Source organism: Oryctolagus cuniculus, chromosome 8 (assembly GCF_964237555.1).
Source record: "Oryctolagus cuniculus chromosome 8, mOryCun1.1, whole genome shotgun sequence".
NCBI classification, from domain to species: Eukaryota; Metazoa; Chordata; class Mammalia; order Lagomorpha; family Leporidae; genus Oryctolagus; species Oryctolagus cuniculus.
In genome coordinates, this window is record NC_091439.1 from 6,651,557 (window position 1) to 6,666,901 (window position 15,345).

The window sequence follows — 15,345 nt, forward strand, 5'->3', positions numbered from 1 at the left end:
ATTTTTATAAATCATAAAATTCAAAATATTTTTTAGAAAGTAGTGAAGGTAGTAAGGATACTTTTAAAAGTTGATTTTGTAATCAAATATACATCAGTGTAGAGAAAACCAGATCACATTAAAAGAGAATTTATATCAAAAGTGCCTTTCTGTGCCCAGAAGGATGCGTTCGGCAAATGATCCTTAACATTTCAAAGAGCTGGCAACAACACGCACACACTGAGATTTGGGCAGAACTATCATTTCTACTTGCCATAAAATACTCAGGCTAACAATTATATTCAGAGTTAAATTATTATAATCCCAGTGAAATTTAATATGACAGCAAATGTTTTTTTATAAATTTTGATCTTTAAATAATGTGTAACTGCATCTACACTTGTCAACTGAAAGGAAAGCTAAAATGTTGTATCCAATTATGCATACAATTCAGGTAAAAATAAAGTCTCAGTTTAGGTGAGCTACACTTATTATTCATCTTCTTATAAGAATAAAATCAGATGTTTCTTTGCACATTTAAGCATTTCTAACACCCATTAAATTTTCTAAAATCTCATTTCTAAATGTAGTCCTTTAAAATAAACCAGAAGTTATAAAAGCAACGAAAAAACTAAAAAGCTGATGGAGAGCACAGAAGTCTTCAAAGAAACTTCCAAGAAGTTAAATAGAAAATGAAATTCTAAAGGTGTCACACAGACACTCCTAACACTTGGCAGATTTTGAGAAAATGTTTTGGGTAAGCACATTGACACGCCATTTCCAGCACAAGGCCATGTTGGTGATGTGTAGAGGCACAAAGAGGCCTCTGCACCTCCATGAGAAGTTGTGTATGATTTCCTCTCAGTTCCTTAGATCTCACTTAGGACCAAACACAATTCGCAGTTGGGTTAAGTGGTGGCTGGATGAAATGTTCCCGGAGCAGAGATATTCAAGAAAACACAGACATTTAATTCAACTTTATAGAAACCAAATTTCTTTTTCAGCGCAGCTTTATATTTTCAAAAGTATTTCCCCCTCTCTAAAGTTACATTTTGTTTGTTTGTTTGTTTTTTGTTTTTTTGTTTTGTTTTGTTTTGGACAGGCAGAGTCAGACAATGAGAAACAGAAACAGAGAAAAAGGTCTTCCTTCCGTTGGTTTACCCCCCAAATGGCTGCTACGATCTGCACACTGCACCAGTCAGAAACCAGAAGCTAGATGCTTCCTCCTGGTCTCCCATGCGGGTGCAGGGCCCAAGCACTTGGGCCATCCTCCACTGCCTTCCCGGGCCACAGCAGAGAGCTGGACTGGAAGAGGAGCAACCGGGACAGAATCCGGCACCCCAACTGGGACTAGAACCCAGTGTGCTGGCACCGCAGGTGGAGGATTAGCCAAGTGAGCCACGGCACCAGCCTAAAGTTCTTTCAACTCCATTTTCTATATTGAAAAGCTGTATAAATGTTATTTTTAATTTTATATGTGGTGAAACATACACAGAAAATAAACATTTTACAGAGCATGGAATGAGAGGTTGAAAATTAGTTTTTTGTTGTTGTTGTTGTTTAAATATTTACTTTATTTATTTGAAAGACAGAGTTACAAAGAGAGGCAGAGACAGAGAGAGAGGTCTTCCATCCGATGGTTCACTCCCCAGATGGTTGAAATGGCCAGAGCTGCGCTGATCCAAAGGCAGGAGCCAGGAGCTTCTTCTGGGTCTCTCATGTGGGTGCAGGCGCCCAAGGACTGGGGCCATCTTCTTCTGCTTTCCCAGGCCATAGCAGACAGCTGGATCAGAAGAGGAGCAGCCGGGACTAGACCTGGCACCCATATGGGATGCTGGCGCTTTAGGCCAGGGTGTTAACCTGCTGCACCAAAACACCAGCTCTGAAAATTAGTTTTAAAAAGAACCAAATGCATTGTAAGAACAAAAACCGAACATGCATTTGACAGTAAAGGAAAATGGACTAAACACAATTACTTAAATAAAAGATTCGGCAATGTTTGATCTGGTCGGGTTTCTCGGACATCAAACTGAATTTTATTCCCATATGAGTCCTGATGAGTGGTGCCTGGATCATGAGGGCAGATCACTCATAAGAAATGGGTTTGCTATCACAGCAGTTTGGCTCCATTTTCTTTTCTGCACCTGCCTCCTGGCCCTTCCACGTTATCCTACAAGTTGAAGCCACTCAAGGCCCTCCACAGATGCTCCTGTCCAAATGTGAACTCCCCAGCTTCCAAGGCCATGAGCCAAAATCATCTTTTTATAAACTGCCTGATCTCAGATATTCTGTCATAGCAACGGCAATCAGCTGAGGCAGGATCTTAATTTGACTAACAAGTGAGTAATAATAGTTGTTTTCATAAAGAAAATCTGGGACCTGAATTTTTTTTAGATGAATGGTCTTACATTTAATAATCAACAACATAAAATGCTCATATCACATACAACTACATAACAGTTGTAGGGGCACCTGCCAGAGGGGAGAACCCCACCTCTGTCCCTTCTGTGGATGGGCAGCCTGAGGGCTTGTCCCCAAGGACACAGGCCACATTGAGGTCCAGATCTTGGTCCAGCAGGCTTTTGAGTCTTGAGCAGAGACATGGCTCCCTTCAGGCCTACCTTGAACTGCACCTGAACCTGCACAAGCAGGTGGAGCTTTGAGGGAGGCACGCTGAAAGCCAAAAACCACCGGGGAAAGGGGCCTCCCTGGTGTCATTTGCCAGTCAGGTTAAGCTGTGGTTTACGAGTATGGCTTCCCATACTGAAAACTGGTGCAAGTATGGGCTGTTCCACTCACAGTCCAACTCCCTGTTAATGTGCCTGGCAAAGCAGTGGAAGATGGTCCAAGTATTCATGTCCCTGCTACCCATTTGGGAGACCTAGTTGGAGTACCTGGCTCATGGCTTCAACCTGCACAAGCCCTGGCCTTTACAGCTATTTTTGGATTGAACGAGTAGATGAAAGAACTCTCTCCCTTCCTCTCTCCCTCCCCCCATTTCTCTCTATATATTTCATTTTTTCTCACACTCTTTTCTTTTTTTCTGTATCTCCCTCTCTCTTTATCTTTGTCAATCTGGCTTTCAAATAAATAAATAAGTAAATAAATCTTAAAAAAAAAAAACAAGAAGGAACATCAAATTGAGAAAAAATGGACAAAAATATTCTAGGCAAATACAACAGCAAAAAACAGATCATGAATTTAATATCAGTTATGTCTGGAATCAGTTCTGTAGCAGCAAACAAAAGAAAATCTAATGTTTAAGTTATTTATTATTGTATTTATTTACTTAAAAGCTGGAGAAACAAAGAGAGAGAGAGAGAGAGAGAGAGAGAGAGAGAGATTTTCTGCCCATTGGTTTACTCCCTATATGCCTGCCATAGCCTGGACAGGGCCACACCAAAGCCAGGAGCCAGGAACTCCATCCAGGTTTCCCATGTGGGAGGAGGCTCCATCATCAGCTGCTCCCACACTGCATAGCAGGAAGCTAGATTGGAAATAGAGGCAGGACTCTAGCCAACACAACACTGTGGGAAGAAGACATACCAAGAGGTGACTTAACCTGTTGTGCCATGGTGCTTGCTCCAGAACTGTGAATTTTATAATGATATACTGCATAATCCACAATGGAAAGGTAATACTTTTTAATGTAATAACAAAGGATAAACATTTCAACACAAAATTATATGAAATATAAGGAGACATAGCTAGAAACATAGTACTTTTAAGATAATTGATTTCACCAGAATTCATAACAGAATAATGAATATAAAGTGGGTAGGGACAGAGAAAACTTTACTTCAGTTATAGACACATGCACACACACACACACATGTTTCATTTTTGAATACCTTTTCATCTGGTTATTGCTTACAGAACTACCTGTGTTCTTAATGAATTATGGGCTTTTAGCTTTTTACTTGTTATTTACTGGAGCATTCAGAATTGACTATCATATAAGTTAAAAATGTTATCTCAAGAATAAAAAAAGAAAATTAAATTGGCAAATAAGAGAGCTGTCTGCACCTCACTGTTTATTGGAGCTCAATTCACAAAAGCTAAAACATAGAATCAACCTATATGCCCGTCAACAGAAGACTAGATAAATAAATTTTGGGGTATGTACTCTATAGAATACTACACAGTAGTAAAAAAAAATGAAATCCGGTCATTTGCAACAAAATGGAGGAATCTGGAAAACATAATACTTAGTGAAATAAGCCAGTCCCAAAGGAACAAATATCATACGTTCTCCTTGATCAGTGACAACTAACTGAACACCTAAACGAAATCGATTGAAGTGAAATGGACACTATGAGAAACAATGTCTTGATCACCCTTGTCCTGACTATCGAGGAATACTTACTATTTTATTCCTTTTAGTATTTTTTTGTTCTTTTTAATACCATTGGTTGAACTTTTTAATTAACACACAATTATTCGTAGTTGTTTAAATTTAACTGAAAAGGGATTCCTGTTAAATAGAAGAGTGGGAATAAGAAAGGAAGAGATATACAGTTCAGCACATGCTCACTTGGAATTACCCCTAACAGTATAGCTAGAAATGTGCCAGGGGATTCCATCAAGGTGGAATGTACCAATGCCATCTTACTTGTTAAAGTGATCAGTTTAAGTTCATAATTGATCAAAAAGATAGGATTAGTGTCTAAGTGATTACATAAATAAGACCAGTGTCTGCAAATAATAATTGATATAATTAAAAAGGAGGGAATGATCCTTCATGGGAAGCAGGATATGCAGCAGACCCATAGAATGGCAAATGCCGTAAACAGCACTCTGGCCTCAGAATCAGCCCTTAAGGCATTCAGATCTGGCTAAAAAGCCTATGAGAGTTTCGCAGTCATGGAAAGCCAAGACACTCTGGCAAAAAAAAAAAAAAAAAAAAAAAAATTACCTAAGTGTAAGATCTCTATGAGTGAGATCCCAGCAGAAAGAACGGGCCATCAAAGAAGGCAATCCCTTTCTCTGAAAGGAGGAGAGAACTTCTGCTTTGAATATGGCCTTGTCTAAACAATATCAGAGTTGGTGAACTCAAAAGGCTTCAATAGCCTTGGCAGCTCATGACAAGAGCTTTGGGTGATCACTGACGTCAAAAATAAGAGTGTCAATTGTTAAATCAACAATGGGAGTCACTCAAAAATAAGAGTGTCAATTGTTAAATCAACAATGGGAGTCACTGTGCACCTGCTCCCCATTTAGGACCTCTGTCCTTAATGTGCTATACTATGCAAATTAACAGTAAAACTACTACCCAATCTGTACTCTATACTTTGTGTGTCTTTGTGGGTGCAGTCTGTTGAAATCTTTACTAAGCATATACTAAGTTGATCTTCTATATATAAAGATAATTGAAAATGAATCCTGATGAAGAATGGGATGGGAGAGGGAGTGGGAGATGAGATGGTTGCGGGTGGGAGGGAAGTTATAGGGGGGAAAAGCCACTATAATTCAAAAGTTGTACTTTGAAAATTTATATTTATTAAATAAAAGTTTTTAAAAAAAGAAAATATAAGGAAATTTTATTTTACTTTAAATGCAAACATATCAAACTAAGATAATCCACTTTAAATGATATGTACCCACCATTATAGTTTATGCAGATGAGTTCACTGTCCTAAAAGTTTCCTTAGTGCACCTGTCCAGCATTTATATACTAACTACAAATTACATCGATAGTTCATTATAACCATAAATCAACAAAATCAGAAATTAATAATGAAATTTTAACTAAGTCAAAGAGATATCAAGACCAAAATGGCAAAAATCTCAGCAAATAACCTTATTCTGGCACTCCATATGATAGACAATGTCTACAACTCCCATGTGGATGGCAGGGACCCAGTCCTTGGGCCTTTGCAGCTTCTTCGCAGTCTGTACCTGCAGAAACCTGGAGCCAGTAGCTGGAATTAGGTATCAAACTCAGGTGTTTTTTTTGTTTGTTTTGTTTGTTTGTTTGTTTTTGACAGGCAGAGTGGACAGTGAGAGAGAGAGACAGAGAGAAAGGTCTTCTGTGGGCAGCCACAGGCAGTTGCCCCCTTTGCTTACACTTAAACATATGACTGGAGAATTCCAGGCACAGACAATTGGGCTAGGGAGATTCTGGGAAGAGGCAGAGGAACCTAAACCTCTCACAAGAGATACTATAGATAATCAGTCACACCTGAAACCTGCATTTATCACCTAAGTGTTTTATTGTAATCTTAAAAGCCTTTTTTGATATGTAAATCTTTTGTGCTCCTTCTTGTAAACAACTGGTCATGTTTAAATACTACTGGATTTATTCAATAAATGAGCCTTGATCAGGACTTGTCTTGGCTCCATTCTTTGCGTCCTTGTCCCCGCATTCCCACTCTCTGTTTCAGGAAAACCCAGTTCATTGTGCCACAGGCCGGTACAGTCTTCCTTTGCCATTGGTTCACCCTCCAATGGCCGCCGAGGCTGGCGCACTGCACTGATCCGATGGCAGGAGCCAGGTGCTTCTCCTGGTCTCCCATGGGGTGCAGGGCCCAAGGACTTGGGCCATCCTCCACTGCACTCCCTGGCCACAGCAGAGAGCTGGCCTGGAAGAGGGGCAACCGGGACAGAATCCGGCGCCCCGACCTGGACTAGAACCCGGTGTGCCGGCGCCGCAGGCGGAGGATTAGCCTAGTGAGCCGCGCACCGGCCTCAAACTCAGGTGTTCTGATGTGGGATGTGAGTATCCACTGAGCTAAACATCAGCTACCAAGATATTTTTCAATTCCCGTGGCATGAGGATGTCACGAAGCTAATAAAGTGTCCAAACATTCTTGTACACAAATGGTCTGTCTTGAATTAGCAAAAGAGGTGACTTCTGAATGTAGAGTTTATAATCAGCTCTTGTTGGTTGAAAATCACAGGATGTGAAGAAACACATATAAAGAGCCATAGAAATGTTCTTATATTTTGAAGAAAAAGCTTACCTCGGGAAGAGAAAAAAATATTTAAATGCAATATTTTTTTTTAAAGATGTATTTTATTTATTTGAAAGTCAGAGTTACAGAGAGAGGTAGAGACAGAGAGAGAGGTCTTCCATGCTGGTTCACTCTCCAGATGTCTGCAGCGGCCTGAGCTGAGCCGATCTGAAGCCAGGAGCCAGAAGCTTCTTCTGGGTCTCCCATGCGGGTGCAGGGACCCAATAACTTGGGCCATCTTCTACTGCTTTCCCAGGCCATAGCAGAGAGCTGGATCAGAAGAGGAGCAGCTGGCACTAGAACTGGCAACCATATGGGATGCCGGTGCTTCAGGCCAGGGCTTTTTTTTTTTTTTTTTTTTAAGTTTTATTTATTTTCCTTGAAAGAGTTACACAGAGAGAGAAGGAGAGTCAGAGAGAGAGAGAGAGATGCATATGCTGGACATAGACTAGGCCTTTGTCACACACACATAAGCTCATATCACACTTCCTACCTAACAACTGGAAGAAAGCTGGGAGGGATCCAGCTCCTGGCTAATGTGCCTAGGAAGGCAGCAGAGGATAAGCCAAGTACTTTGGCCCCTCCCGTCCTTGTTGGGAGACGTGGACTTCTGACTCCTGACTTTGACCTAGCCAGGCCCTGGCTGTGTGGCCATGTAGGGAGTGACTAGCAGAGGAAATTTTCTCTCTCTCTTCCTTTTTCTGTGTAACTCTGCCTTTCAAATACATAAATAAATAAATAAATCATTTAAAAGATAAAAATAAAGCTGGATGTCCCTGATTTTGTCTCATTATTTGCAAACAATTTGTAGCAAAATAGAAACAAGTAAAATTTTGAGTAGAAAGTTAAAAAAAAAAAAAGAAAGAAAATTTCAGTGTACATTTTCCCAGCTCAGACAAATCAAATAGTCTGAATGTTTAGATTCTTAGGATGGTAATTTTATTGTTGATTCACAGGAAGCCAGGAGGAATTTGCTATCATCCAGTTCTCTCTTTCTCTTCCTTTTGGTGGTGTACTAAACACTGGGATGATGTGGGAAAACTAGGAGGCTCTCCCAGTGTTAAGAAGGGAAGGAGTATACTTGAATGAGGAGGGATCCCAGATGGGTTTCCAGACACTTAAGCTGTCTCCTTTTACTTGCTAATGGGCATCATAAACCATTGTTTTTAGTTTGGGCATCCATAAAAGGTCTGCTGTAAACCCCCTGTCTTCATGCCTCCCACTCACTCCCATTTCTTTGAATGATCTGGGGAGGTAAACAGCCTTAGTATATTGCTAAGCTACAAAAATAAAGTATGTTCTCTTTGGAAAATCTTCACTCATGTTATACAGGGTTCTAAAACTCCTGAGACCTGGTATGTGGAGGAGTAGGAACAGCATGACAGCCACTTTTTGAATCAGTAAAGTTTTCAGTCTAGTGCAAAAAGGCAAAAGAATGTGATTTTTGCTTCAAGTTGGCTGAATATTTGGGAGGGAGTTTTGCAATAGGTCTGCCTTGTAGGATATTCTTAAATAACCTAGGAAGGAAAATTGTGTCTCCTCCACAGAGACAATGGAAAAAGAGAGGAAAATATGACCTAAAAGAAAAGATGTCCAGTGTGGAATGGAAGGTAGGTAAAAGTGAGAAATACTCTGAAAGAATGTCAGAAATTTCATCAAATAAAGTGCAATGGATTTGTTAGAGTATAAAGCATTAGAGTTGGAGAGCATCCTAAATTAGAAGGAAAAATAAAAGTGACTTTCAATGCCTACATTTTAGAGGTGAAAAGAATAAAACAAAGTCTTCTTGGGATTTTACCAAAATCCCATCTAAATCATTTTGGAAGAGCTAACATGAATTATTTCTGGAAGTATAACTTGAGTGCCAGTGATAATTTTCAGAAAAAGGTTTTTAAGATTATTCTGTGAAGTATAACTAGTCAACTTTTCTTGAAAATGGAAATAAAGTGTCCTGATAATGGCTTCAGATTTCACCCCATTCTTTAGTATTAATAATTACTTATAAAAATGTCTACATGTAATTTCTAACATATTGAAAATTACAAAGTAAATAAGGATGTTCTGTCAGTGAGTGGATTATGTGAGGAAGAACCCTCTGAAAGAAATGAATGTGCTTCACTGTGAAATAATGTATTCTAAGCCCCGGCGCCATGGCTCAATAGGCTAATCTTCCACCTGCAGCGCAGGCACACCAGGTTCTAGTCCCCATCAGGGCGCCGGATTCTGTCCTGGTTGCTCCTCTTCCAGTCCAGCTCTCTGCTATGGCCCAGGAGTGCAGTGGAGGATGGCCCAAGTGCTTGGACCCTGCACCTGCATGGGAGACCAGGAGAAGCACCTGCCCCCTGGCTTCAGATCAGTGCGATGCGCTGGCCACAGTGGCCATTGGGGGATGAACCAATGGAAAAGGAAGACCTTTCTTTCCTTCTTTCTTTCTTTCTTTCTTTCTTTCTTTCTTTTTTTTTTTTTTTTTTTTTTTGACAGGCAGAGTGGACAGTGAGAGAGAGAGAGACAGAGAGAAAGGTCTTCCTTTTTCTGTTGGTTCACCACCACCCCCACAATGGCCTCTGCGGCCAGAGTGCGGCGGCTGGCGCACCGCGCTGATCCGAAGCCAGGAGCCAGGTGCTTCTCCTGGTTTCCCATGCAGGTGCAGTTCCCAAGCACTTGGGCCATCCTCCACTGCACTCCCGGGCCATAGCAGAGAGCTGGCCTGGAAGAGGGGCAACCAGGACAGAATCCGGCGCCCCGACCAGGACTAGAACCAGGTGTGCTGGTGCCGCAGGTGGAGGATTAGCCTACTGAGCCACGGTGCCAGCCTGAAGACCTTTCTTTCTGTCTCTCTCTCTCACTGTCTACTCTGCCTGTCCAAAATAATAATAATAATAATAATGTATTCTAAATGGCAAATAATTCAAACTCATTATGCCTATGGCATCATCAAGTTAAGTTTACATAACAAATATTTTCCCATCAGTCAATTGTATTAACTGATGTGTATAGTGATGATATTGTAATGGAGAAAACCAAAATGCAGAGGGATGAGAGAGTCCCATAGAGAGGAACTGCAGTCAGTTGGGCAGTAGGGTCAGCTGTGGAAGCCTACAGGTTGTATTTCACCAAAGTGCCCTCCCAGGCGACAGCATAGAGCTGGACTGGAAGAGGAGCAACCCGGACTAGAACCCGGAGCCCATATGGGATGCGGGTGCTGCAGGTGGAGGATTAACTGAGTGAGCCCCGGCACAGGCCTGGGAACCCAACTTTCAAAGCTAAGGAGACATTTTTCCAACACTTTGTATCATTGCATGCATTCCTTTTTTCTATCACACTTATTTTTGTTCTATTTCAAAATCAAATAGCCATGTGTTTTCAAAGAATATGCAACTGAAATTATTTTCTCTGAGAGATGACTGATGAGGGTTATTTTTGATACTTGACTTTCCTGTGAGATATGTCATAAATAATCAACACAAAACTCCATGACCTGTATATTTTCATAAGACTGTTTTGCTCCAGTTCTACCTTTTTTTCCTTTGGCAGTGCTCCAACCCTTAAATATATGCTTTATCATCTTATCTTTAATTTTCTTCTTAGATGAATTAATATACATGCATAATTTAAGTTGTTTATTAGTTTTATGAGTTAAAGAGCCATCTCCAGCCCTCATCCTGAACCTAAGGTGCTTTCAAATGTAGAACTATTTGTAACTCTTTTGATTAATTGAGATTTGATTGAAGGGCTCTAAATAACATATTTTATGAATTTTTTTCTGTGTAAGTTTTTGGCATTATTTGTAGATCTCTAAATATAGACAAGAATTTGGCCCTCTTTCCTCACTACAGTCTAAATTTTCCCATTCCCAAACCTCAATACTATAAAGATTTTTATAATTGTGTAATTGAGACTGGATCAGCATTTTGTATTTACATTGTTATTACTATACAATTATTCATGCCAAACCATGTGTTATTTTCTGATATCTCCTTTTCCTGAATATCTCCTCCCCTCACCCAATCCACAAAGAATTAATTTATTTTCCTTTTGGTGTTCTATGTAGTTCAGTTTTGTTAAACTCTCTCAGTATATTGGGAAATGTACTCCAACCATTTTATGCCATTGAAAAATCTTCCCAAAGTCTCTTTCTGCTCCAGAGTGTCATGGCGCACAACTGTTATACCCAGATCTCCTCTTACCATCATCCTGGGAATTTCGTTCTCTTTTCTTCTTTGTTGAGCTCCTCATTTTCTAGAGCATCTTAGGTTCCATTTTCTTCATGTGTTGCCCTCTAGTTTTCTGAAAAAGAGTTTGAGGGGACTAGTTGTGTGGTGCCACTTGTTGAGGCTGTTTGCAACGCTGGCATCTTATACAAGAGTGCTGTTCATGTCCCAGCTGCCCTGCTTCTGATCCAGTCTCCTGCTGATGAGGGAAAAACAGAGGAAGGTGACCAAAGTACTTGGTTCCCTGATATCCATATGGAGACTCAGATGGAGTTTCTGGCTCCTGGCTTTGGCCGCACCCAGATGAAGCCATTGTGGCTACTTGAGGAGCGATCCAAAAGATGGAGTATTTCTCTCTCTTCCTCAATCTGTCAGTTTGTCTTTCAAATAAATAAATAAATAAATAAAAGCAAATTGTGGAGAATATAAATGTTCTAAGTCTTTGAAAGTCTGAATAAATATGCTAATTATACCCTCTTATTTGATCAATGTTTTGATTACACATTGAGATTCTAGGCAGGAAATATTTGCCTTCAGAATTTTAAACACACTGCTCAATAATCTTCTGATTTCCTAAGTTGTTGAGAAATTATAGCCATTTTGATTTCTGTCCCTTTGAATGTAAATATTAGACCCTTGCAGATATTTCTCTTATTATATGGGTTGATTGTTTTACTCTTTTGGCATTCTTTAAAGCACAAAAAATTTTAATTTTGATAAATTCTAATTTACATATTTTATTTTATTTGTTGATTGTACTTTTGGTGTTATATCTAAGAAACTATTGTGATATCTAAGATTGTGAAATTGTGTTCATTGCATGTGGATATCCAGTTGCCCTTGAATCAATTGTTGAAGTGAATGGCTTTCTCCATTGAATGGTTCACGGTATTTGTTAAAAAGGAATTAATAGTAGATATATGTGTTTATTTCTCTATAGTCAATTATTGTTCATTATATTCTAAGCTTATCCTGGTTCCACTACAACTTTGTACCAAATCTGGGTCTCAGGACATATGAATCCACCATATTTTTTCTTCTTTTTCAACACTGTTTATTCTGGATACCTTGTAATTCTATATAAATCATAGGATCAGCTTTTCTATTTCTGAAAAAATTTATTGAGATTTCTATTGGAGTTTTATTTATTATTGTGTGGCTTATTACCACAAAAAATATTAAGTCTTAACAGTCCATAAACATAGGATGTATTTCCATTTATGCAGGTCTTTTGAAATTTTTTCTACAATGTTTCATGGTTTTCAGTACACACATTTTGTACTGCCTTGATTAAATTTATTGCTATTTTATTCTTTTTTTTAATAAATGTGACTGTTTTTAACTTTCCTTTTGGAGAGATCAGCATGCTAACTGAAATAAGCCAGACTCAGAATGACAAATACATGTTTCCTTTTTTTGCTGGAAGTTAAAATATAAGGAGAATATTTAAAATTAATAAATAAAGGATATTCTGTAAAAATATTCCTTTTGGATTGTTCACTATTAACATATATAAATGCCAATGATTGTTTTATGTTGATCTACACTACTATAGATTCTTGAACCTGTATTTAGCGTTAATGTGGGAGGGTGTGTGTGAGTATTCCTTAGGATTTTCAACATACAATACTAGGGGAACTTAGAAGCTCATGAAGATAGAATTAAAGGACAAAAATTAAAAATAGATCATTTCTCAACATGAGCTCCACCAAGTTCAAGACAGTTTTAGTAAGTACTGAAATCAGCCATTTAGCCCATCCCTAAAGAAGTGAAGATACTGGAAATCTAACCAATCACACAGTCTTTTTTACATTATTACATAATTAAAGAAAGAAAATTGAGAGTTCTTTAAAGATGTTTTAAGAATGGTGGGGAAAGCAGAAGAAGCCACATCAGGACTGTAAAGTGGATGCTTAATAATTTTTCGGGGAAATTCTTCCAAATTTGCCTTTGTGTGATGACAGCAAAGAGCATGGGTATTATGGAGCAGAACTCCTGATGCAATTTTTCCAAGCATTTATCTGCCAAAGATTTGGCTAACTAGCTCAAAACACTATACAAATCAGCAAATGTTATCATTGTTAGATTCTGTGAAAGTCAACACTCAAAATACCTTGATCATCCAAGAAAACTTTCACCAAGACTTTGCTTTCAACTCATCTGCTTTAGCTTTGACTAGAACACTTCCAATTCTAAAACCATTGCTTTGATTTTGTACTATATTCAGTATGGTTTTGGTAAAGCAACTTTGCATTTTCTGCTATAATTCTTTTTGCTTCAGGATCTTTTATTATTATCACTAGGAGTAGTAGTATTTAAAGGCACATTGGCAGAGACAGAAAGGGAAAGGCATAGAGAAAGGGATATACATCTCCTTTCACTCCCTAAATTCTTGCACCAGCCAGGCCTGGACCACAGCTACGTCAGAAGCCAGCACTCTGTGAGGCCTCCATGTGGGTAGCAGGAACCCAAGTATTTCTGCCTTTATCTGCTGCTTCCCAGGTACATTAACAAGAACCTGGATTAGAAGCAGAGACAGAATGTGGCACTAGGCAATGCAATATGGGATGTGGGTATCCCCAGCTGTGGATCAACTTATGTGACACCACTCTCACCCTTTTTGCTTCTGGATCTTGATTCCAGTTGCTCAAAATTTCTATTGAAAAATCTGCTCTTGTCTTCATTTGGTCTGGGTGCAACCATTTTTCTATCTATTAAGCAAAAATCTGTGCTTCACTTCAATTTTCAGCCAAAATTCTGCATGAGGCACCAGTTGAGATGGCATTCCTCTTCAATGAGGGCATGAGCAAGATTAATTTTTCTCACAGATTGATAAATACTAAAGCCAAGTTATTCACCTTCAAATTGCTGGTTTCTCTGAGCCATTGTCTCCATAAACTTTGTATAAAGCATAACAACCATTCTTCTACCCAAGTTTCACCATCAATTTGTTGTTGGTTTTTGCTTCAAATTTAGCAGAATACATTTTGCTCTGAAAGGAGCTCTTTATAAAAAATATCTTATCCATTTTAGTGTCTCATACTATTTCTCACTTAGACAAATTGTTACAACTTAGTCTGCATTTATTTCCATTCAAACAACTTCTGAAAACCTTGCATAGTTTCTTCATAACACAAAATGTCAATAAACTTTTGAAGATTTCTCATAGACAGTCTTTTATTCCAGTTGGAAGGCCTTTATATTATTTTCCTTTCTTCTCTGTCTCTCCCTCCCTCTCGCCCTTCCTTCCTTCCTTCCTTCCTTCCTTCCTTCCTTCCTTCCTTCCTTCCTTCCTTCCTTCCTTCCTTCCTTCCCTCCTTCTCTTCATCACTCTAGCTAGTAAATGCCAAGAAAATACTTAGTAGAATGTTGACAGAGCACATCTTTGTATTGTTCATGATCTTTGAAGACATCTTTCAAAGTTTTGCATGAGTATTTGTTGATTGACATGTGTTTTTGTTCTCCATGAAAATTAAGTCAACTGCATTTCCTTTGTTAACTGAGATCAGGTGTAGTTTTTTTTTCCTTTTATTGTACCCATACTGTGTATTAATTTATTGATTTTTATATATTTAATAGCCACTGCACTTCTGGAATAAACTCTACTTGATGACTGTGTAAAATAATTCATATGCTTCTGGATTCAAGTTGCTAGTACTTCATTGAAAATTTTTGCACCTAAATTCTTGGGGAATATTAGACTGTATTTTTCTTTCCTTGCAATATCCTTGGTTTTATTAAAAAACTAACATTTTCCTTATAAAATGAGCTGGGAATAAAGTATGAAGTACCTTCTCTTATTTTTTGGAAGCATTCAAGAAAAATTATTTTTGCTTCTTTACTTGTTTGGCAAAATGAAACCATCTGGACCTGGATTGATTTTCTTTGATAGAGCGTTTTTGATTATTCCCTCAATCTTAATACTATTTATAGATTTAGAGATTTTTTTTGTTTTTAGGTGTTTATTCCTGAATAGGTCTAAATTTAAAAACAAAAATTATACAGTATAAAGTGTTCCCTTAAACCCCACAAATAATTTCCCTATTGTTAACTACTTATCTCAGTATAATTTCTATTTCTTCTTGTATTTTGTATATTTTGCATTTCTAGGAACTTATTCGTTTCATCTAGGTTCTCTAAATTTGTATAACATTACTCATATTACTCCCTTCTAATTTTTCTTATTTTTTGAAGTAAGATGT